The 24570-nt window shown below is 35.0% G+C and overlaps 1 protein-coding gene across 7 annotated transcripts in view; it reads left to right on the top strand.

The window, feature by feature from the left end:
* ZBTB20 (zinc finger and BTB domain containing 20) overlaps window positions 1-24570 on the top strand; it is a 775204-nt gene that overhangs the window by 150137 nt on the left and 600497 nt on the right. The window contains exon 1 of one of the 7 annotated variants that reach the window (XM_087439630.1): window positions 10727-10987. The exons of the other annotated variants lie outside the window; for them this stretch is intronic. The gene's annotated coding sequence lies outside the window, so the exon portion shown is untranslated. Of the gene's footprint in view, window positions 1-10726; window positions 10988-24570 lie in introns of those variants that run through there. 7 annotated transcript variants of the gene reach the window in all.

Here is a 24570-nt window from a genome sequence, read left to right as displayed (position 1 = left end):
GGGTCAACAAATCTGTCCCACTCTGTTCTTATTTTTTTTATTGACATGTAATTGGCATATAACATTATATTAGTTTCAGGGGTACAACATAATGATTCGATATATATATGTATTGTGAAATGATCATCACAATAATTCGAGTTAACATCCATCACAATACATAGTTATAATTTTTTTTCTTGTGATGAGAACTTTTAAGATTTGTTCTCTTATCAACTTTCAAATGAACAATACAGTACTATTAATTATGGTCACCATGATGTACATTACATCCCCAGGACTTGTTTATTTTATAACTAGAAGTTTGTACCTTTTGACCCCCTTCACCCATTTTTGCCCACCCCCTACCCCACCCACCCACCTGGCAACCAACAATCTGTTCCCTGTATCTATGATTTTTTTTTATTTTTTAGATTCCCTAAGATTCCATTAGATATAAGTGTGATCATATGGTATTTTTCTTTCTCTGTCTGACTTTCTTTACTTAGCATAATGCCCTCATGATCCATCCATGTTGTTGTCAACGGCAGGATTTTCTTCTTTTTATGGCTGAATAATATTCCATTGTGTATATATATATACACACACCACTTTTTCTTTACCCATTCATCCATCAATGGACACTTAGGTTGTTTCCATGTCTTGGCTATTATAAATAATGCTACAATGAGCATGGGGGTGCGTATATCTTTTTGGGTTAGTGTTTTTGTTTCCTTCAGATCAATACCCAGAAGTGGAATTGCGGGATTATATAGCAGTTCTGTTTTTAATTTTTTGAGGAATTTCTGCACTGTTTTCCGTAGTGGCTGCACCAACTTGCATTTCTACCAACAGTGCACAAAGGTTCTCTTTTCTCCACATCCTTGCTAACACTTGTTATTTCTTGTCTTTTTGATAATAGACATTCTAACATGTGAGGGAATATCTCATTGTGGGTTTTTTTTCTTTTTTTTTTTGGTGAAGATTTGCCCTGAGCTAACATCCATGCCAGTCTTCCTCTATTTTGTATTTGTATGTGGGTCACCTCCAGAGCATGGCTGATGAGTGGAACAGATCTGCGCCTGGGATCCAAACCTGCGAACCTGGGCCTCCAAAGAGGAGCGTGTGGAACTTGAACCACTTGGCCATGGGGCCAACCCCCTCATTGTGGTTTTGATTTGCGTTTCCCAGATGATCCCACTCTCAGTTTTTGTAAATATAGTTTTATTGAAATATGGGCATGCTCTCTAGTTTATGTATTTATTGCTTATGGCTGTTTTCATGCTGCAATGGGAGAGTTGAGTTGAGACAGAAACTGTATGACCTACAAAGCCTAAAATTTTTTTATCATTTGGCCTTTTACAGGAAGTTTGCTGATCGCTGGTTTAAATGAATGAACTTTTTTTTTTTTTTTTTTACCTTTAGAAGCGTTGGAATTGTTGTCAAGTCAGGGCATAGGTAGATATTTGTATATTGTGTGAAGGAGGGAGTAAATATGTACATTTTGCTATACTTTAGGTTTAGTCTTACCCTAAATATTCCATGTTTCATGGAGAGTGACCCATCCATCTCAGCAATGAAGATCCAAAATGAGATATGTGACACTGTCGCTGCCTTCATTCAGTTCCATTCAACTATTCTTGACATCATAAAAGTTAATGATGACATATCAATAGGTTTAATGGGTGAAGGGAACTGTGGCTGAGAAAAACAATATTGTTAGTCTTAAGTCTCAAGACATTTAAGGCCTAATTCTGTGACAATCAATTTTGCTTAGAACACTTTCAAAGCGTCATCAAATTTATCTTGGACCTTTCTCACAAATGTACTTATGTTAGAGGCAGAGCATTCCTCAGACTGGGATTCTACTTAAAAAAAAATCACCTTGTGCATTGTAGGTGCTTGATATATATTTATGGCTCGAATATTAACTTCATAGTTATTTTTTTATTTATTCAATCTTCAGATATTTGAGTGCTTACTCAAATTGAGTGCCAGGCATAATGTCTAGGGGCAAGTAATTCGGCAGTGAATCACCTGTAGCTAAACTGATAGGGTCCCTAATGTAGGGAGATAGACAATGAATGAGTTTATAAATAAACAAAATGATTGCAAGAGTGATGACCTGTGGAGAAAAGAAAACTAGATAGTGGAATAAAGAGTGACTTGGGTCAGAAAGTGTGGATAGTGAGATACACAGTAACAAGGTGCCATTTGAGCTGAGACTGAATGATGAGAAGGGGAAGAAGCCACTGTGAAATGATCTGAGAGAAGAGTCTTTAGAAGAACAAGTTCAAAAGCCCCAAACAAGTGTGGCCTGATAAAGGAATAGAAGAAGACCAGTGTGTCTGGACCCTAGTAAAAAATTTTGTATGCATGTATGGTGTTAATTTAGGATCCACCATGTTTTGTTTCTGTGTGAGACTGTTAGTGGGAACAGGGCATAAGCTTAGCCCTTTGTATGTTTTCTTAGGTATCCAAATGATCAATATTTTCTGATCAGAAATGTGGGTGTCGGAGCTAAAGTGAGAATGATTGAATTGATTGAATCAGTTTTTGTTGAATCTAAGAGAAGGCCATGCATAGGTGTCTGGATAGGAATAAGAGAAGAGGGAGAAGGGAGAAAGCCTTGAGATAGTGCGAGTTTTGGAGAAATTGGAGATTAGCACTGGTTCTTTGGCTCCATGACCATGTTGATTTCATTTACATAAACACTCCTTGAATACACTGTAGGCCCTAATAAATGTTTGATGAATCAATGTATATTGGTTTAAAATCTTATCTGATTGGACCAGAGGGTACAATTTCTGCATTATTTGAAAGAAAGGATACATAATGGAATCAGATTATGGAGGACTTTGAAAACCAAGCACATAGGATTTAATATTGTAATATTTGAGAATCATTATTGGGAATAAGATAATAGCTAAATAACTTCCCAATATTGTTTTATTATGGTATGTAGGATGATTTAGAGACAGAAGGAGCCAGGGATGATATTTTATTCCAGGCCTACTTTCTATTTTAACGAGGTTCTCATTCCCAGCCTGGGTTGGCTGCATTGGAGTCAATTACTCCATGAAAGTCCGGGGTCTAGTGATGAGAAGCTGCCTCAGTTACCAAGGTTCTTTCTTGTTATGTAGTCTCACATCTGTTTTCCTATTTGCCTTGTGCTGTGCTTTCTTTCCCCTATATCTGATCTTTAACTGTTTTTCAGGACTCTGAACATTCTATCTTATTTTACCCTTTTATATTGGTGTCTCACCAGTACCTACTTGACTGCATTTATATGTAGGGAGTAATTCAATAAAAATTAAATGGAACAAATTTATAACTGAAAACTTTTCTGTACAAACCATAAGGATGAGGTTTTTTTTTTTTTATCTTTTTTGTTATCAGCCTTTGCTTTTCATGGGACTACTCAAAATATAGAGATTGGTACACTAAAAGCAAATCCTGAGATACAGATTTGTTGCTATATCTGGGAACACTCAATCTGTCAGTGAGAAGGATATGCCAAGAAAATTTTCATGTGTTGCAGCTTTGGTCACTTGAAGCAACTTGCCTGCCCTCAATAAATATGCATTTTACTTTAATATTTTATTTCATGGAAACTATTTAAGACTAGAAAGTAAAATTCTTGTAATCTGGTTTGTTCTTCTCTTCGGACAAATTGGGAATAAGAACAATCTCACCTTTGGGAACTGTTATGATAATATGGCCATTTATCCTGTTGTCTTGGTTGACCCTTAGAATGTATAATAATTCAATTTTGTATCTCATCAGGACTATTTCCAAAAAGGAAATGAGGGGTCAGCTTTTATTGTAGGGTTCCACATTTACTGAGATAGCGGGGTCTTATTTTTCCATCTGGGCATTTGACTCTGGGAAATTTACCATGGCATATAACTTCCAGCTGCACCAAGGTGCGGCCAGTTTTGTTAGCAATTTACGAACAACTCCTAAATGGACATGTGTGGGCAAAACAGTATGAATGTTTTTTTGCATGGTGCTGAAGAGGTGGACTTCTGTTCAAATGTAAAACCACATAAGAAAACCCATCAGCTCATGAAGGATTGAAACCGGAAATGTAGTATGGTTTGTAGGAGTGTAGACTGCAACCAGATTGACTGAGAGTGAATTCTGGTTCTGCCACTCAGTAGAGAGATGATCTTTGGCAAACCACTTTATCTCTCTGTGCCTTAGTTTCTACATTAATAAAATGGGGATAATGATATCTGATATGTAGGTACCTGCCTCCTAGAGTTTTTGTGAGGTTTAAATAAGTAAATATACATAAAAGTACTTAGAACAAAACCTAAATACAGGGCATGCTTATGTATTTGCTATAATCTGATAATCTGTGGAAGTAAAGTTGAAAATGAAGTAGCTTTCTCTCTGACCCTCCATCCTCTAAGAGTTACAAAAGTATAAGAAAATTATTGCCACTTCTAGAATGTGGAATGATTTGAAAACAGCACTATTTTGTTTTCAAGCTCAAAGCACTGATAGTGCAATTGTCCTAAAAGGAGACATATTTAGCCTTTAACCAAGACTAAATTAAGCAGAATTGTTTTTGTACTCCCGTTTTAGAAAAAAGGAGACAAATCATAAGAAAATAATTCATTATCAGGGGTATCTTCAAAAAGCAACTTTAAACATCCTTGTTATGTTCTGGGGTTACTGTGTAGTCAGTACAATATCCTATGTCTACATATTTAGAATTCTGTAAAATTAGAAGGCATGTGCTCTTTATGTGGGTCTCTGGACTCCTGGAAATTTTATACAAAATTTTGTGAACATACATGCTTTTCTAGAGAAAAAGATCCTTGGTTTTTATCATCTTCTCAGAGGGGCTTATGATCCCCCAAAACATTAAGAACCATCCTCTAAAGCAGCATAAATTTTTCATCTTTAATGGAAGATAAAATTGTAATACTCTATTTACCAAGGTGGAAAAATCTACCAGTATATCTTAGATTTTTAGTTAAAAGGATCAAAACAAAAACTTTATTCTCCGTGGTGAACTTTTAGCTAACCAGAAACTTGAATTCATTGGCATCCTAGGTAATCAGTGTTTACTTGTGTCAAGCAGCAATCATTCGTCAATATATTAGTTGAGCTGGTATTTTGTCCAGAGAAAATGATGATTTTTTTTTAATTTTATTTATTTTATTTTCTTCCCCCAAAGCCCCAGTAGATAGCTGCATGTCATAGCTGCACATCCCTCTAGTTGCTGTATGTGGGACACGGCCCCAGCATGGCCAGAGAAGCGGTGCGTCGGTGCGCGCCCGGGATCCGACCCTGGGCCGCCAGCAGCGGAGTGCGCGCACTCAACCGCTAAGCCATGGGGCCTGCCCGAAAATGATGATTTTTATCTACTATTCATTCTTTCTTTTTGTCCTTCTGGTTTCAGAATTATTGTCCTTCATAGTTTCTTAATTGTATATTTCTTATGATATGCTTACGAGTAAGAACATGCTTAATGTATAAATGCTTGCTCCCAAACCTTTATTATATCAATCTCATTAATATAATTTAGTACAGGATATTTCTACTCATTCTGTCCAAATGTATTGTGAAAAAAGTATCTGAAAAAGGACAAAGGCAAGTTGGAAGGAATGGAATTTTACTGGCCTCCAAAATCTTAAAAATGTGTTGTATTTCCTATGCACTCGTGCAAATGTTTAAATTCCCACTTACTCTGGTGTTTTTTAGTTGCTTTTATTAAAATGGATTAATAGAATATTTTAAAATTATTGTTCTGTGGATCCTTAGAAGCTCAAAACTTTAAAGTTTTTAGTTGAGGGAGATTAAGTAAATAATTCAGAAATGCATTCTGTTTACCTGTTAATAATTAAGCAGGTTAGACTGTGTACTTTTTATAGTCATTGAGTTTTAATTTATTTATTTGTTGGTGTGTTGGTTTTTAGGAATTTATTTAAGTCATTCTGCTATTGGGAAATAAAAATAAACAGAGTCAAGCTGCACGTAATAAAGGAAAGGGCTTGGGTTACTTTTAAAGAGACGAGAAAAAAAGAAATTGATTGGATTTTAGGGTTAAAAGCAGTATTTAGTACATAATCTTTCTGAACTTTTCCCCTCTGTTTGGAAGGGAAACTGAAATACCTAACAGCAAGTATAATTTATTCAAGTGAATAGTCTTTTTGTTGTTGCCCGAGCGCTCTGGCTCAATGGAATTTGATTTGATTTCAGATGGCTTCAGCATGGGGCTTAGCCAGGTCACTTGTATGGATTCTTGGAGAAGTCTACCATAGAACTTAACAGATTTCTCTGCTGTTTTGAAAACTCTAATAATACCCAAAGTCAGAATGGATACCTCCACCTTAAGAAGCACCATTATGGATAGACTGGAACTAAATAATCTCTTCCAGTCTTAGAGGGAATATATCTTGTCCTCTTGGCTACGTATGTGCAAATTCTTTCTGATGTTCTGTAAGGATTATAAATTGGTCTTCATTTGCCATTTTTGATGAGGTACAACCAAACTTCATATTTAAATTTTTATTTAATGAAGACTTGTTTTCTGTAATTATTGATAGAGAATAGCCCTTAGCAGTTTAATTTCATTGTGTCCTAAGGTGTTATTTGCTTTCTTTTAATTTTTACTTTTTTGAAATTGTATTCCTCCTACTTCCAAAACTGAGCTGGTGCAGCTTTATCTGTTCTCATGGCGTATTTTATTCGTCTCTCTACAGTGGTCCTATCACTGAAATTGCCACATGTTTTATCTGTTTTCTCTTATAGTAGTATGCTACCTGTGTAAATATAACCTCAAACTTCTTAAGTTTTATACATTCTAGGCTATGCCTTTCTGTGAAAATTTAATTAAAGATGTGATCAATTAAAATTTGGCTTCCAGGAATCTAATAGATACCATTATAGGTAGTTTCCGGGTTTTTTGTTTGTTTTTTACAAATCTTATTTGTCTTTCTTTTTTCTTTTTTTTCCTGTGTTGTTCTCTTTCTTCCCTCCTTCACTCCATCTTCTTTCCTTCTTCTTTTTTTAAATCTATGCAGTTAACAGAGGTGGCCTTCATCAAAAATAGAGACAGATAGACATTTTCAAATCACTTTGTTAACATTCAGAAAATCTAATAATGTACCACCTAAATTTTTTTTCTGCTACATAAAGTCGGTGTCTTGTTTTAGTGCTGTTTATGTTTATAAAAAGTAATTTGCGTTTATTGTAGAAAATTTGGAAAGAAATTGTAAGAAGAAAAATATCTGCCATAATCCTAATATCTGAGATAAGAACTAGGAATAATTTAGTATACAGGTCCTTACATGCTTTTTCTAATACATACATGTTTTTTCTAATACATACACACACACATACATACAAATCTACATTTATATATGCGTATGACCAAACACTGTGCATACTCTATGTATATGTATATATTAAATATCCACAAATTACTAAAAATTGATATCTTATTATTATTAGCATTTTACAACTTGCTTTTTAAGCTTTATGGTGTATTGTAAATTTTTACTTGCCTTATTTATTAAAAGCTTATCATTACATCATGTATAATTTATTTAACCAGTTCACTATTATGGAATATTTAGGTTATTTTAATGTGCATTTCTTTCTTTGCTATTACAGATTAATATTATTTCATATATATCTTAGCTTGTGTTTCTTCTATTGTGAATTGCCTGTTCATTTGAAAAAATGAGATACTTGTTTCATCTATTTATTTATTTATAAAGACTATTAAACCCTATGAATATCATATACGTTAAAAATATTTATCTTTATTTGTTGTTAGCCTCTTAATTTTGTTCAAGGTATTTTGGGGTTTATAAAATCTTTTTATTTTAAATAGTTAAATTCATAAATCTTTGTGTTTATATATAGATACTACTGCTGATGTGCCTCAAAAGACCTTCTCATCTTCTAGTTCAGAAAATTATATACATATGTTTTCTTAAAGCTCTTTGGTTGTTTTACTTATTATATTCAGATATATCAATGTGATTTATATTTTGGCACCTTATAAAAAGTAGAGAACAAAAATTTTTTTTCTCATATAATTAGTCAGTTATCTCAACACTGTGGAAATGCTGCCTGTAATATTTACCCCACACTGGACTCTCTATGGTCTGTTCTATTGATCTGTCTCTGCCACTGCCAATATCACATGGTCACTTATATTTCAATCTTTGGTAAAAACTAACTTTTTTCTCTACTTCTTTGCTCTAGGGCCAAAACCTAACACTTGATATTCTTTCTGTTGTCACCTCCTATTTTGTTTTATTATTATTTAAATTTGAACTATTTTAAAGCATCAGAACTACTAAAGATAATTTTAGTTCAATTCAGTTAAACAAAGATTTGTTGAATATTTGTTATATACCAGGACCTGCGTTTGTATTAGGAACACATAAATGAATCAGATACCTGTGTAATAGAATCCTTGTGCTAGGAAAATGTATTAATCCGATAGAGGCAGATAGATTATGTAAATGGTCAAGAGAGTGGCCAAATATTGATAATTTAATTTTTTCTTATTGTTTCTTCTTTTTTTATCTATGACTTATTCCTCTAGACATTTCATATATTTTTCCCCTTTTTCTTTTTAATTCAGAAAAGATTAATTATTAAGTGACATTTATTTAACAGAGTTGGATTGACTCAGGCATATGAAATATGCTGACTTTTTCGTATTCATATAGTCTATTTACTTTTTCTAATTAATGAACTGATAATTGTGTCTTCCTGTTTTCAGTTCTATAAAATGTTTATTGAATTCTTGCTAGACACTATTTAAGGAGCTATAGAGAAATAAAAATGAATGTATGATAAATATATAATCTAGTGGGGGAATTCACCATTTATAAAAATAATAGCAATATAATAAAATAATGGTTATTGATAATACTGTTTGCTGTGTGCTAGCCACTGTATTAAGAAAGGTAATATGTAGCTCCTTTAATCCTTACAACAGCCCATCTACTCCCCCAGATATGTTTTTGACGCTCTCCTTCACTTCACTCAGACATTTTCTTATTGTCACCCCTTCTGAGAAGCTTTCCTCTCCAAACCTACCTAAAATATCAGCCCATGTAACTGTCCATGGTGTTGCCTTGTTTTGTTTGCCCTCATAGTACTAATTATGACATTATAAGTCTAACAAGTTATTTGTTTATTGTTCGTTTTCTCTGCTAGAATGAATATTGAATGGAAGATTAAACAATGGGTTGTAGAAGTTGAGAGTTGTAAAGGGCAAATTTTAATTTACTATATAACGTTTAACTTCTTTGACCCCAAATTTCTTTATCTGTAAATAGATGCAGACTTAGTGGCTGTTTCATAGGTTGGTCAGGCTATTCATTCTTTCATTCAATAAATATTCAACGATCTCCTATGTAGCAGACACTATTCATGGAAATGGGGGATTCAGTGAAAGAGACAAAGTGCCTGCCCTTGTGGCATGTCCATTCTAGTGAGAGAGACAGACTATAAATAAATAAAAATTACTTTTATAGCATAGTGTCCTTGCCCACCTCATCCCTACAATCTGAACATTTTTTCTTTTGCATTCCCAGTTATCCTCTGTTTATCCATGATTAATGGTTCTGATCTCATCCTAGCAGATTCTAATTTTCAGGGCCTCTTGTAAAGTTTGGTGTTGCAGAATAAGTGTGACATTGCTCATATACCCTGAATACAATAGGACTATCACCTTCATTTCCTGGATCCCATTTTTCTATTAGTACAGCCTAAACTCAGGTTTGTTTTGGTTTGCTGGTATGGTTTGTTGTTTAATTCTCTGTTTTCCCTTTGTAAAATATTGTCTATGCATATTAAAGATCCAATCAATTAAAATTCTTAGACCATTTTTATTTTAATGGGTCTTGTACTGTAGATGTACTGGTTTATAGGATTGGCTTATGTTTATGTATGTGTTTCCATTAGTAAAACTGTTTTTGCGACTTGGAATGGCTGAATCTCTGTGGAGACTGTTAGTAAATATGACATCAAGGTCATCATTGAGATTTCATAGCAAATTTAGAGAGATCACTTTCCAAGGGCGTAAAATATCAAACTCAATTTTTAATAGGAGAGTTGTTTCTAATTAAATCATTTTATATTCAAACTCACCAAATTGTCTTTAAAGGCACCTCAACATCCTGCCTGCTTTACTGCTCCCAGTTCTAGCTTTGATTCTATACTGTCAAATGCACTTGGATGGAAAGGAATTTATAAGTGACTCATTCCTTTGTTTGACATCTCTGCCTCCAGATCTGAGTAGGACCCTACTATTAGCCTTGCTTGCTAAGACAGGAAATATAAAGCCGTGTTCTAATGTCGGTGCATGAGGTACTGTAGACCAGTTCAAGCTATACTGAACATGGTACCCTCTGCTCCCTATTTCTTTCCACCCATTTACTTTTTATTCTCTTTGGATTATCTTTTTTTATGCAAATCTCTCCAACCTCACTCACTATTTTGAGGATAAGGCCTGTGTCTTATCTTTGTATACTTCCTAACTCACCAGTGCTTACCAGTGTATTACACATAGTAAATCCTTGGAAAATCTCTGATAATTAAGAATAAACAAATGAATAATATAAAGGCTATTTGGGATTAGTTTTTTTAATTATAAAAATATAAATGTAAAAACTTTTAAATGTGTAAAGTAAGAAAGCTTCTAATAATACTATAAGAAATACCCTGTTCTCCATCTAAACCCTGTGGCCACAGTGGTTTAGATTGTATGTTTGTGCTACATTTTACTGAGTACTTGTTCTGCACATACACAAATGAACATGTTAGCCTTTATTTTTCTTTTAAAACTATAGATATCATTGATTGACATACCCAAACTCAGCTACCCTCTTCTCATGACTAGTCATAAAGGTATTATGGAAATGTAAATTGTTTCCTTGGCAGACTTCTAATTTTAAGCATTTCTTTTTTATGGTCACACAGCAGAAGTGCTAAGAATTGCCCTTTGAGACTCTGACTGCTGAAGGTAATGTCCAAGGATATTTTCTTGAATGAGTTTTATCTTCTTAAAGTATTTCATAATATTTAAGGCCTTGGGTTTATGACCTCAAATCTTTCCTTTATTGCCTTTTAACACATTAAATATATTTTCTATGTCTGCCTAAAAAATAATCTGAAATTAGAAGTCAAAAAAGAAGAAATCTTGTGTCATCTCAGAATATCTCAGCCTACTTGGGTGTTGCTATTCCCCTTCTTCTATCTATACGGGAATGTATTATGGCCTTTCCTCTTTTTTAAAATGAGTTTGGAACTCTTCTGATTTTATACTTTACCCTTTTCTTAAATAGACATATTGGCTTAAAGGCAAAAAATCAGTACCTGTTCATCATCAGGAAGAGCTTTTCAACTAACTACAAGAATAAAAATGCATTTGTTGGGGACAACGAAACCATTCAGATGAGATTTAGTGGCTACTGATGGTCAGAAGCTCAGAATTTGAGGCAAGAAGTTTATAATAGACTTGTGTTGCTGCATTGTGTATAAAGAGCTCATAGGGATTGAAGAAGTTTTCTTAGACAAGAGGGGGCTGTAATTACTTTGCTTCTTACATGCATGGTTAGATCTTCCAGCGAGAATAACATGGTAGGGTAATTTATTATAGAAGAATAAATCACAGATTACATTGGAGGGGGATGGGACGGTGTGATCCGACCATCAGTTTTGTGAATACATACACTTAAGCATGTGTGATAGCTTGTTTTTAATTTCTTTACACCAGCGCACACCTCAAACATTCCGTTTAGCAGTGGGATATGCAAATTGTTCCAAATGCAGCAGCAGTACTTTCACCTGAATGTCAAAACTGTCAGAGAGCTTTAAATCAAATCTCTGTAACAGTTTTTAAAAACCAGCCAGCCCCAAGATTGAGGCACCAAGCTCATTGCAAAAACTTGATTCACATACTTTCGAAAAGCTCCTGTATGTCAATAGGGTAATGTCAAAGTTCTAATTCACCTGCTTTCTAATTTTAACCTTTTAAGGATTTTATTTTATTTGGCTTAATTATGATATTTTCTACAAATTAATGATAAATGCCTTGATTAATAAAACCAAATGTCAGAGAAAATGACAACTTGATGAAAAATTAGTAATCGGCAATATTTTAAGGTACAGAAGCACTAAAGATGTACTCTTAAACCCCAAACTTCATCAGCTCTTTTTGAAGGGAGGTAACCAGAATTCTCCTTGCACCTAAGTTTTCATAGCCACACGTGTAGGTGCATTTTAGCAATATAATTTTCAGCTGTTGTTTTTACTACTAGCTGTTATAGATAGAACTATATTCTTAATTTTTATTTCTCCTTTGCCCAATAATATTGTTTATTTATATTTCACAAAAGCAAGGTCACATTTTATATTTTGGGTTGGTTATAGAGATGAAGCCACCGCTCTGAGAGTCCAAATACTGTGCTTGCGTGTGTGTGTATTTCGAGAGATCTTGTGGTATAAAATGTAGCAATTGCTGATTGGATATCTGCTAGACTATTAATTCAATGTTTATGATTATTTCAGCTGTTATATTTAAAAATTATTTAGTAAAAATAATATATACACAGAGAGAGCACAGTCTTTCAAAGAGAAACAGATTTTAATATGGGAACTTGCTTTTTTTTAAATATATTTTTTTCCTGAGATTTCATTGAAAGACCTGAATACCGGTAAAGAGTTGTAGCTTGCTTTTTTCCTGTAAACTGTTAGTAAAAAAAACTGAAGAATAAGTAATATGACTACTTTATTTTTCTCCTTTTACTAGACATCATGGAGCTGAAAGATAAAAACAAATCCCATGTATTTTTCCATCTACAAATATCAGGATGATTTTTGAATACGAATCCTTAAATATTCAATTAACTGCTATGTGGAAATGGTACTATGCAGGATTATAGTCCATGTTGGTTTTTTATCTTTGTATTTCACAGATAAAGCTGCCAACCAAACGGGGGAAGGCACAATGACCTCTTCTGCAATGTGCTTTTGCTTGGTTTGGTTGTTCAGGGATAAAAAGACCCACATAATATACTGTCAGTGAAATGGACTCACTTGGACCATCTGTTCATGTAGCGACATGGTGATCATACCTATCAACAGAAATTTTTGCCAAGTAATGTTAGAATCACTTTTTTCTGTAATATACTGGGAATTTCTAGGTAGGTGTTTCAAGGGTGTTGCTATACGTAGTAAGATAGAGGTAAATGTTGGTTAACATTCTGTAAATACAATGTATGCCAATTCCAAGGGAAAACATTCTTCAATGGAGATTTCTAGTGCTATTTAAAATTGGAGATGGATTGCGCTGAATTTTCCCTTAGCTGGCTATAGGTTTTATTTTTTATGTGTCTTGCCTGGTTCCAGGCATCCAGTTTGTACTGGCAAAGCTGCTTGATGAGGAGAGGCCACCAACGTCGCTGACCTGACTGCTTACATACCTGCCATGAATAATAGATCTGTCAGCTAGTTAATCATTGCATTGTCACTGTCTCTGTTCCTTCTTAGCTGATCACTGCCCAGAGGAGTTCAAGTTCCGTTGTAACACAAAGCTTCTATTATGTTTCTATACCTGCATTTATCTGTATGCAAAAGCATCCATTCTTCTTTTTTCATATACCAGTAAATAAGACATACCCCACTTCTTTGACAGTTCTTAAATTACGTATTAAACAATGTGCTTTTTTTCCCCTGTTTATTCTTCTTTCTCCTTTCATCAATTTACTTCTGCATATGAACCAATTAACTTTTACCCATTAGTTACAAGATTTGGTTAAGGAAATACTAGTAGCTACCTCACAATCCTCAGTCTTATAAGTTTTTAGTTAAGATTCTGGTTATTTGGGATAAGTACTATGTCATCCTTTCCCCAAAATGTCTATGCATAAAGGAGATAGACTGAAACCCAAAATAATCTCTAAAAGGCTTTTGCTGAATTCTACATTGTTTGATCCTAGAAATGAGGACAACTAACTCAACTTTACACACAATCTTTAGTTTCAGGACGTTGAGTTATGATATTTTCAAGTTGATGCTTGAATTAACAAACACAGAACAATCAGCTGATGTTCTTTGAAGAATCCAAACCTTACGGAAAATTAAACAGTATTACAGTATTTCTCATCCAATAGGAAAAAAAAAAACTAAAAATAAATGTGTTTTTTAATGGACTTAAAATACATAAATTCCCGGTTTTAATACTTATAAGTAGACCATATCTTCTATCTAAGTGATGTTTTAGCACCTTCGGAAACTGTATTCTCTCCTTTAAGCCTACAGTATTTTATTCTGCAAGTTCAAGTAATTGAGACCTTACTGGTTTGAAAAGATTAATGCACCTTCCAAAGTTGCCTAATGTGTCACTTAAGTACCAGTAGAATGATCAGTTCTTTTAAATAGGATTCATTTACCCTATTTGTTTCCTTCGGAAGCTTGTGTTTATTAATTGAATAAACTATGTTCATGAAACATACTGATAATCAGAGCCATCAAAAGATATCAAGAAAAACCATGAACATTATTCAAGATGTGAGGGGATTTGTATTTCGTGCCTAAATGCTGCATTCATTCTTCCTCCCTATCTGCCATTCCCCCAAATACCTAGGTCTCTCTTTGTATCCTTTAGTGATGACAAGACGTTTTTTATTCCTCTAATGAAGTGGGAAGCAGATTAACATGCTTTCTTCTTGGGAATCAGAGTACTTATTGTAGTATTGCTCAACATATCTTTGTAATACTCCTCAACCCCTACCCACAACTAATTAGTGACTTCCAGAATTAGGGAAAATCTTGGTTGTGTGGTGGCTCTATATTTACCAGTGATCAAGGAAGTGTTACTAATACACTTGTCAGTATTAAAAAAGAATTAAGTAAATAAAGGGCCAGATGGTTGAGCCCAGGACCTATCAAGAGCCCAGTATGTGTGGGCTGGTCCAACGGAATGACAGGAACATATTACCAGGCTAAGTGAAATCAGAGTTAGGCTTTCATTTATGAGAAAAAGGATGTTTTTCAAATGTATTTTCTTACAATATAGTGATTTACACGATCAGATCTGATTTGTACTAGTAACATTTGAGAACATATATTTCCCCATGTGTCAAGAGCCAACAGTGTTTCCATGTGTCAGAAAACTCTCTTGGAGCACGACATAGTGGCATCAAAGTAAAGAAATTACCGTGTAAGCATTTTTGCTGATTCAGAGAAGAATCCTGCTTTGTTCTCTTGCAAAACCTATGTTTTTACTATTGTAACTCACTTACTACATTTTGTTATAATTGAATACTTATCTCCTCCAATAGACTCTATGGCTCATGATATAAGGAACCTGGTTATGTAGTGTTTGCTATCGTGCATGGCCAGATGAGGAACTAGTAAATAGTCTCTTAGTGTTTGTTATAATAAGAGCATTATAATAGTGGTTATAATAAGATTAATTTAAACTGGAGAAATTAAGAACGCAATTTCCTTCCTTTCTTATGATTTAATTGTCTTTACATGTATATAGATGTATATATATATGCATAAACATCTTTTTTCCCCACTCTAATTTCCATCTTGTTCACTTTTCATCTATTTTAATTTATCTTGTAACTTTGTATTTTTGGAAGCTGTTTTATATCTTTTTGGGTTCTGGGAAAAATAGATGGATCAGTGAATTACTGGGTAGGTAAACTGACGAAATAGATTTTTTCTCCCCACAATCACATGAACAATACTAGAGGAGATTAGTTAACCATAGGCCTCCCAGCTTCCTTCTCTCCATCCTTCTTCTCATCCTCCAGCAAACATTTATTGACAGTCTGCTGTGCCAGGAACTTCCTAGGTGTTAGATATAACTGTTGAACAAAAGTGACATAGTCCTTACCCTTGTGGAGCTTACAGCCTAATAGGAAAATATAATAAACATATAAATAAACATGACAAACATAGATTTATAATGAAATGACTTATTTTGCTGGACTTTTAATTCTGGCATGGGTTAGGGAATTCAGTCTACAGTAGAGAAATTATCTTCAATGGCCTGCCTTATTAATAGTGGATCATTTCTAGATTAATAAAATGCAGGCAGGTCAAATTATTTCAGATTATATTTTAAGGGATGGACGGCCTTGGGATGAAGATAGATGAAGCAAGGTGCTTTCAAGGTGAGTCATAAAGAGAATAGTTGTGTAAACCTGGCTTACTGTGTATAATATATGTGACCTTGATTTGTATTTTCAAATTTCAGGTTGAAAAATCTTGAGAATTTCTAGTATTTTCTAAATTACAAAAAATTATTTCCTTTAAAGAGTGTTTATTAATAGTCCAGAGTTACCTGTGAATTGGGTTGTAGTAATAGTGATGAAAGAGCAAGTGATGGAAATGTATTTTTTTCCTGCCTCTCTACGGACATGTGTGTGGAATATTTTCGTCTTTTGATCAGATTGTTCGTTATGCTCCCTTTGGACACGTGTACTGTTTAGCCTTCCAGCCTTGCATGCTCATTCAAAGGCATTCCAAGTCATTATGCTGGACTTCAGCCTTGTTCAGTAAAAGGCCATTTCCTCCATCAGCTGTCCACTTGGATATACATTCTTTTTCCTCTCAAAATGATTTTATATGCATTCAGAGTGTATTAGATGGATTTGTCAAATTACTCACAGATAATCAGTTTTTTAAAGTTATAATTTGAGCTATGACCTCTTAAACTGTGAATTATAAGGTTTGACCCTTTGGTTTACTGTTTGACACAGCAGCCATTAATTACAGTTTTTAAAGGACATTTTATTTCAGTTAGAATTTGTGTTATGAAAACAGTTTAAGTATTTTTCCTTTAACTTTCAGGAATAAATGCTAAAATGTAAATGCATGTATATATATATGATATGTACATTCAAATATAATATATAGCTGTATTATATGTGCATGCCATATTCAAATACATTTATGCATATTTCCAGCAGGACATTAAGTCTGTTATACATACGTGTAGAGATTTCTATATAATAACCTATGAGTTAACACCAAGATCATACTTATAGTATCAGCATGAGACCGACTTCTAAATATGTTTATCAGGGTTAGAGAGACTTTATTGTTATTTGAATCTAAGCTTTTCCCTTTTGTTTTTATTGAGCATGGATACAGAAGTAGGTGCTTATGAATGTCCAGTGTCTGACAGTAGTTTGAAAGTCCTCAAGATGGTTTGAAGTAGCGTGGTGGGGAAGAACAGAATCTAGTCAATTGGTTTTCACAAATGCGCACAGCTCAAGGTACTGAGATGGAAAGGACATAGCAGAAAGGTTAGTCTAGCGAAGTGCAGAAAGACATCCAGATGTATGGATCTTTTTCAGATTAAGTATATAGTTGAGATTGCATTCTTTTTCGTTTAGACCCATTAGTATGTGGTTTTTAAGGAAATGTTTGCCTCTTTATTTTCTAAAAGCAAAAGTAAAGTCAGAATATACTAACGGTAGAATTTTCAAAAGGCAAAAGATTTCTGAAACTAATTGTAAGCAAGTTTTTATTTCACAAAGTATGTTTAATCACTTGCATATTTCCCAGAATGCCCTGGGATATTAATCCACCAGCCTTTCTCTCTACTAGCTTCTATTAGTATGTAATCATACAATCTTCTAATCTCTTAGATAGACACATTTTAGGAACTTTATTTTCCCATGGCAGAAAACTAATTCTTTAAACTAAATGTAAGGACTTTTAAATACATTATGGGGATTTTTAAATTTGAAAATAGTTTTCAGAGATTAATAGGCTTAGAAAAATTCAGTTTAATTTTCAGGATTTATACTAACCTCATCGTTGTTTGGTAAAGATCTCACTTCACTTTTTCCTATTCCTCATATTACTTAAAATTAATATTAATACAGGCTGACATTGAAAATTCTTTTTAATTTGTTTCCAATCTACTTTTTGAGCCCCTAACTTCCAAACTTCTCTCCCACTCTTCCCCTCCCACCTCATCCCCTTTCCCTCAGCTCACAGTACTTTCTGCCCACACCGCACTGTTTGCGTCTTAGCACACAGTGTCCTGCCAGGTGCCTTTGCTCTTACGGTTCACTCAGCCCGCTATGCCCTTCATGTGGCCCAGAAAAATATTGTCTCACTAGTGAAAGCCTTCTTTATCCTCTAATACAGAATCAGCACATCTTTTCTTAGTATCTCCTTTGCATTTACTCACACGAGTGTAACACTTATCACATTGTGTCATAGTTAGTTTTTACGTATGTCTGTCTTCTTTCCCAGATGGTAAGCTTCTTGAGGGAAGGGAATATGCCTTCTTCTTCACTTTTGTGCTTAGATCAGACCAGGTACTCAATAAATGTTTATTAACTTAAGTAGCCTATCAATACACTTAGAGAAATTATATCATCAAGTGCCCTCAGAATTGATCCGCAACACAAACATAGCAAAAAGAGATTCCTTAAAAAATATGTGTACTCAATTTCCTTTGGGTCACTACATGATTTCCTTCATGTCTGGGTATATGTTTTGCTGCTTGTTTTTATAGCTCAGTAAGGAAACAAAAGTTTTGTCCTGTAGGCTGCAATAAAATTAAATACAATATTAAGACAAACTACATTTTTTAGGCAAAAAAAAAAAAGAACCAAACCAGTGACTTGTCAAAGTAGATTTAGATCTTAACACTTGAAATGATAACATTGAAGGATTAATACAAGAAGTCTTAGAAATGTTTAATACTCTATAATTTTACACTAACTACCATTGACGATTGTACTTAGTTTGAAACAGCTTTTTATATGTATAGACTTACCTAGGATTTGAAATTTAGGCAATAATTAGCTTCTCAAATGGATCTATTTGGAAAGCATTACAAAATAATAGCTCTCTTCCCAAAGAATGATGCAGTTGTGTTAAGGCTGCATTCATTTAATGGTGTCTCAGCTGAAACAGGTGCCTTACCTGCCTTATTCTCCAGGAGCAGCTTTATAGATTTAAGCACTGAGTATACAGGACACAGTGGCACTATTAACAAATCAGAATGAGGCCAAGGGAAAACTCTTCTAGGATCCACACACCAAAATGCAGTTAGTAAACAGAGACACTAACTCTCATTAAGCATAATTAAGCCTAACATTGACTGTAAACTGTTACTTACCTTAAACTTCTCTGTAGAGAGTGTGGAAGGGGATTAACCTAGCAGACTGGGGCATTAATTACTACCTCTTTCACATTAAAGTTACCATCAAGAAGGGCTATATTCATAAATAAAACATAGAAGGAATTGAGAGACTGAAAATATGTAAATTTACTTTAGAAAAAGGAAAGAAAAGCCTAAATTAAAAAAAAAAGTAAGTGAGCTGTGAGTGATGCCAGCTCCAGCAAAATGGAACTCTGGCTAATTACTACAAAAAAATAGTCTGAAATAATCACAGAAATGTGTCCTTGCCTCTAACTGACGGAATCTGCTTCACAGGAGACTCCAGTTCAGCCAAGTCCACTCTCTTTCAAGCATAGCTTCCATTACTGCTGAAATTAACGTGGGGTTTGAAGAGAGGGTGAAGGGCCTTGGGAGAAATAGAACTTCTTTCCTTTTTCCCCCAGTCATTAATAGCCCTTTATTTATGAAATTGATTATACTGATTGTATAAATGTTGTTTGATCTGTCAGCAAGAAGGCACAGTGCTGTTTTTTTTTTGTTCAGTCAAAATGGTCTGGTAACTGGTCTCCTGCTACTATTTAATAATCTTCTTGGGTGCAATCTAAAGAGTATGTTGTGAAGGATATAAAAATGTCAGCTAAATTTAAGGTCGACTGTTAAGTTTTTATATTATACTACTGCCCCAAGGGGGGAGGCCAGGATCTGGGAGATAAGAATTTAAAGAGAAAAGCAAAGAAATGACAATATAAACTTACCTACCAGCCTTAGAATCATCTTCAAGATCTATCAGCCTGTCTGTTTGCTGTGAATGTATGCTGTTATCTATTACTGGTTTTCTATTTCCTTTCTAGTAAGGAACCATATACTTGTTTCTGGACTTTCTTGTTATTTCACCAGGGTTGGGTTCTAATTTTTGGTACTGAATCCCACATGCAACCTTGCTTATGGTTGTAGTACTAAATCACAATTTAGCTTTAACATATTGGGCTCCTAACCAGGTCTTAGTGCTGTCATGCTAAATTTGATCTGTCCAGTGTTCATGAGCACCGGAGTAATACAGTAGTTGTGCATGTGGAAAAGGGAGCTTGGAAATTAAGCCTGGAGCATGTATTCAGTTTTTTAGAGGATGTGAGGTTTAATTTTAGAATAATACCCCGAATTTTTCCTCCTGAATTTAAAGCTAGTTTCACAGCTCATGAGATGAACTAATGAAACAGAAATAATTAATGGACAAAAATCTATCCTTCACTTCCCCCATTGAACAAGAATTCGCAAACTGGTTGGATGACAGAGGATGAACAAAAACAGAGTAAGAGTACTTCTCTCCTCTGTTCTTGTAACAATCGTGACATTACGAAATAACCATAACAATGGAACTCTTATTAATCAGACATATTTATACAGAATTAGTTTTGGCTTCTGCTCTATATTACCTTGAGTTTCACATGAACTTTTATTATCTGTGCATATCAAAAGAGACATGGTGAATGAACAAAGAAGCCCTGTTATGAGACAAGTATTATTTGACATTTTGGGAAGCTCTTATTATAGGGTTTCCTCTTAAGTGAGAATAACGGGAAGGTTGTCATTAGTTCCACTATTATAGACACTCCGGATTTTTAAAAACAGAAATGGAGCCCACTTTTTTCCTCAAAGAAGATTCATCAGTTAGAACAATTCGAATGTTCCAAGACTTCGAACAAAGACTTTTCTCCCTAATGTCCTTGTTTTATCCTGTGAAACAATGACCCCATATGGCATCTCTTAAGATAGATGTTTTTCCCTTGGTTTATAGACCTAGTTAGCTGTATGGTTCTCTTATTTTTTTAAAGCTACATAATCATCTTTAGACTTCTGGAAAATCTCTGATTAAACCAAAGTGCAAAAGTCCTTCAAAATCTATAGCCCTACTGCAAACGGATGCCCTTTGTTTTTCATCCTTAAAGAGGACAGCTCTAAGGAAGTTCTCTTGAAGTCTTCTTCCCAGGCTTATGACAGGTCTGCTTGGGAATTGTGGTGAAAAAAAGCATGATTATGGGTAATATTGGATCTCCTCTTAAAATCATTGTGCCTATATTTTCAGAGACTGACCAGTTGTCATGTATTTATTTTTTCTACAACTTGGGATAAAATTTTAAGTCCAAAGAATAAAAATAATACTGTTGAAAAGAAAATAGGTGAGTCACTACAGCTGCAATACATCAGCTGCCTGAATAAGAACAGCAGTGACTCTCAACATAGAGAAAGTAGAGATCAAGACTACCACCTGTGGTCTTTTCAAATCAGCCTCCTCCAAGTTGACAATTATTTGTATAGACGCTTGTCTAAGAGCCAAAGATACTAGAAAAAAGTTTGATCAACTGATAATTTAGCTGCTTTTAATCTTTTGAAATTTAACTATAGAAAGTAGAATAGAGATTTGATAATCACAGAATTTTCCCCTACCCCCATCATATCTTCCTATTTTATGTTAACAGACACTGAGTTTGGGGGCTCAGTGAAAAAAACAAACAAATTTCCCAAATAACATATAAGCCCCCAGGAAGAAAAAAGATTGCCAAGTTTGGGGTTTAAACACCTGTAAAAACAAGTCAAGTTTTCTGCATAAGCCACAAAAAATCATTAAACTCCTCCTAATCACTCATCTATCCCGCTTAGCAATAGGAAAGGACAAGACTGTTTCGTACCTTGAAATAATTAAACTGAATCCTTTTAAAAATTATTCATTTACTTACCTGTTTGTTTTTAATTTCTAATGTTTTCTGTTATACATTTTAATTGGATATTAGAAAGATAGGCAAAGTGATTTTACCCGTAGCCATTCTACTATCTCTAAGTAGGGGGACACTTAAAACCTATTTCCAATAGGCGAGATCATCCTCGTGTGGAGTCAAAAGATTCTTTGGCTTTGAACTCGAGCATGAAATACCTTCTCATTTTAGGGGCATTAGCCAAACCATTCATTTAAGACAGGGTCTCTCTATATACCTTTTTTGCTACTTATAAGGCACTTATTGCCCAAATAGCCCTTGAGGTCGTTCAAAGCAGTGTATATTTCCACATATCTTAAATCCCCCACCAGATTATGAACTGTGGAAGCAGGGAATATATCATTTATAACTTTATATCCTGTTTAGTGCTTTGGATATTATGGATATGCAGTGCATTTTTTAGGTGATTCTTGTTTTTTTTGGTGAGGAAGATCAGCCCTGAGCTAACATCCATGCTAAACCTCCTCTTTTTGCTGAGGAAGACAGGCTCTGCGCTAACATCTATTGCCAATCCTCCTCCTTTTTCTTCCCCCAAAGCCCCAGTAGATAGTTGTATGTCATAGCTGCACATCCTTCTAGTTGCTGTATGTGGGACGCGGCCTCAGCATGGCCAGAGAAGCAGTGCGTTGGTGTGCGCCCGGGATCCGAACCCGGGCCGCCAGTAGCGGAGCGCGTGCACTCAACCGCTAAGCCAGGGGGCCGGCCCCTAGGTGATTCTTGTTTTAAATGTGGACAGGCTGAGGTCAGTGAGGAGAGTCACCAAATTGAAAGGTAGTACGGTGAACTTTTTTTACATCAGAATGTGATTCATCTTAATTCTCAAATACATAAAATTTTCAAGGAAATAAATTCACCTGTGACTCACAAATCACTAGTTTCCCCTAGTAGCCAATTATGTATATCCCACCTATGATGTAATCTAAAGCTAGTTATAATTTGGGTTTGTACCATGTCTTTAGTAACAAATCCATCCTTTCATTCACTTAAAAAACCATTTATTAGTGCTGTGTGCAAAGCCTAGAGATATACAAATAGAGGGTATATGAAAATATAGGATGTCTGCTTTCAAGAGACCTATGGGCCGCTGGGGTCTCAAACACAATGGAATTCTGTAAGTATTAATACCTTAAGAGGGGCCTAAAAAAGTTACTGTGGGAACATGACATCTGCTTAGGAGATGAAGGAAGGATTCATAAAGGTAATACTTGAATGGAGATTTGAAAGATGAGTAGGAATTTGGTAGGTGAAGAGGGGGTGGGGAAGTGGTTGCGTTGGGGAAGAACAATCTAGGAAAAAGTAACAGTATGCATGAAGGAATGAGAAAGGCTGGCTCATTCAGAAATGGCAACTCCTTCAATGTGGCAGCATTTTGGGTGGAAGTAAGAAGTAAGGCTAGATGGGCAATGTTGGCCAGATTATAAAAGGCTATAAATCCTATAGTAAGGAGATTGGGTTTTATCCTATCACTGTTGGTGAGTCATTGGGTGATGAATGTAAGAGGATATATTCAAGAGTGTGGAGATATACTCTATACAACATAATGATGAAATAGGTATAGAGGATGATGGAGGAGTCACAAATGAGTCAGCTTCCTGTCTTTGGTGAGTTTTAGTGTTATTTATAAAGATAGAAAATACTAGTAGCTACTGCCTTCTCTCTTTTCTCTGTCTACACTCAAATTTCTCCAAAGAGATGTTTATACTCTCTATTTCCATTTCCTCACCAATCCATTCATCAATTCACCCTATCTGCTTCTGAGACCTCTACCACTTCACCAAACTCTTATTGAGATCTCATTGAGCATTTGACCTTGCTGACCGTTTCTTCCTTTTTGAAGTGCTTTCAGCCCTTATGTTCCATGGCATCATGCTCTTCTGAATGTCTTCCTATATCCCTTGCTATTCCCTTGATATCTCCTTTGCAGACATATTCTCCCATATCAGCTATTAAATGTTGGAGAACCTCAAGGCTGGATCCAAAGCACTTCTGTTGATCCCCAGGATTTTGGACATCTTTATAGCCACAACATATTGAGATGTTTTCAGGGAATATACTATAACTCTTTTAAGGTCCTCCTTTGAAGACCGTATTTCAAAGGTTATATTTAAGTACATACTCTTGTTTTTTTGTTTTTTTGGGTTTTTTTGTGAGGAAGATCAGCCCTGAGCTAACATCCATGCCAATCCTCCTCTCTTTTTTGCCAAGGAAGACTGGCCCTGGCCTAACGTCCATGCCCACCTTCTTCCACTTTATGTGGGATGCCGCCACAGCATGGCATGACAAGCGGTGTGTCGGTGCATGCCTGGGATCCAAAACTGGGCTGCCAGCAGTGGAGCGCGCGCACTTAACCACTACGCTATGGGTCCGGCCCCTCTTGTATTCTTTATTACTAGTGATATGTGTTACTCAACACATGCCCATAGGAGAACTCATATGGCAACTTTTGTTCTAATTTGTACATCTTATAAAATTTTCCTGACGTTTGTTTTAACCTTGGGCAATTATTAATCCTCCTTGAATCTCAGTTCCTTAATCCATAATATATGGGAAGCCATCCCAGCTCCTCAAGATTCCCTGATGCTGTGGTTTCATGTTTTACAATCCAAAGAAGACAGTGAATTCTGAAGGATGTGCAAATGACATTTTGAATTCCATAGTCAAAATTTATAA

Source organism: Ceratotherium simum, chromosome 15, assembly GCF_057802395.1.
Source record: "Ceratotherium simum simum isolate JZ-2026a chromosome 15, ASM5780239v1, whole genome shotgun sequence".
Classification (NCBI taxonomy): Eukaryota; Metazoa; Chordata; class Mammalia; order Perissodactyla; family Rhinocerotidae; genus Ceratotherium; species Ceratotherium simum.
The sequence above is the reverse complement of the archived record's forward strand: the minus strand, read 5'-3'. Positions and strand labels throughout refer to the sequence as shown.